Raw genomic sequence first — 1,546 nt, 5'->3', positions numbered from 1 at the left:
CTTCCTTCCTTCCTTCCTTCCTTCCTTCCTTCCTTCCTTCCTTCCTTCCTTGGCGCATATGTGTGTGAGTGCACTTGCAGGGTGTTTGTGTGTGTGTGTGTGTGTGTGTGTGTGTGTATGTATGTGTAACGTTGTGGGTGCCCAAGGGACAAGAAGAAGGCTTTGGATTCCCTGGAGTTGGAGTTACAAGTGGTTGTGAGCCACTGGATGTGGGTGCTGGGAACTAAACTTGGGTCCTTTGAAAGAACAGCAGGTGTTCTTAACTGCGCCGAGCCATCTCTCCAGCCCCTTGCCTTATTATTTGAGATGGTCTCTCACATTGAACCTCGAATTTACCAATTCTGCTAAACTGGCTGGTCAGAGAGGCCCCGGATGCCCTAGAACTCTTTTAACATCAGCAAACAAGAACCCAGAAGTCCCCAGGCCCATTCTGGTCACTAGGAAGGTTTTTAGTGATAGTCTCCCTGGGGCCCTGAGGCACTGCTGGTGGACTGACCCCAAGTCCAGGCAGAGAAGAGGAAGGTAAGACTAAGCCCCAGGGCCCAAGGAGATTCCTGCAGGTTCCCAGCCTGACCCACCTGGGAAAGAGGGAGTTTTGGTTTTACAAGTGTTCAGGAAACCCAGGTCCGGTGCACACAGCGCCCCCCCTCCCCGTCTCCCTCTCCCTCTCTGTCCCTCCCTCCCTTAACCACACAGTGAAAATTCCAAAGGCGCCTTTGTTCAGTGACATTGACAGGCCTCCTTTGTCCCTTGTCCTGCACTGTCCGCAACCCATATGTGTGTATTCTTTCTGGTGCCTCCAGGAGATGGGTACCATGGTTGTCCACAGACAGGATGCCTCGCCTGTCCAGGCTCGCAAGGCACACCCTGGACTGAAGCTGGGTTGGCAGACCAGAAGTGCTTTCTTCTGACCTGCACAGCATGCACCCTTTCTCCACAATCCACTGAACTTCATAGTTTTCAAATGAGAACACAACTGGGGTGGGATTTTATTGCAGAGCTACATGTGATAGTCACAGTTCCTTGAACTTGAGCGTAGATGATATATGGGGGACTCTAAGCTCTTTATGCTTTGGTTTTGGGACCAGGCATGGAACCCTCCACCCCACCTCCAGCAACCCTGTGGCTCTTCCTAAGCTTCTCAGATCCCCGGCATCCATGAGTGAGGAGTCTCTGAGGAAGGACAGTGTGTTTCATGGACCAAACCAGAACATCATTGGCTGGGCTGGGGAGATGCCCAATCAGTGAAGTACTTGCTGTTCAAGCATGAGGACCTGAGTTCGATTTGGTCTTTAGAACCCACAAGTGTGGTGGTACACATCTGTAATCCCAGCTCTCGGGAGGTAGAGACAGGAAAGATCCCTGGCCAATCAGCCCCAGCCTACTTAGCAGGCAACAAGCCAGTGTGAGATTGTGGTCTCTTAAAATATTTTTTGTTTATTATTTTTTTTTACACACACACACACCGCCATTGTCTGTCCCCAGAGCTAGAAGAAACCCTCTTCCCACATCCAGTGCTGCTACTCTTGTTTCACAGAGCTTCAGG

This window comes from Nannospalax galili, unplaced genomic scaffold (assembly GCF_000622305.1).
Source record: "Nannospalax galili isolate Female #2095 unplaced genomic scaffold, S.galili_v1.0 scaffold1463, whole genome shotgun sequence".
Classification (NCBI taxonomy): domain Eukaryota; kingdom Metazoa; phylum Chordata; class Mammalia; order Rodentia; family Spalacidae; genus Nannospalax; species Nannospalax galili.
Note: the sequence above shows the minus strand (reverse complement) of the source record.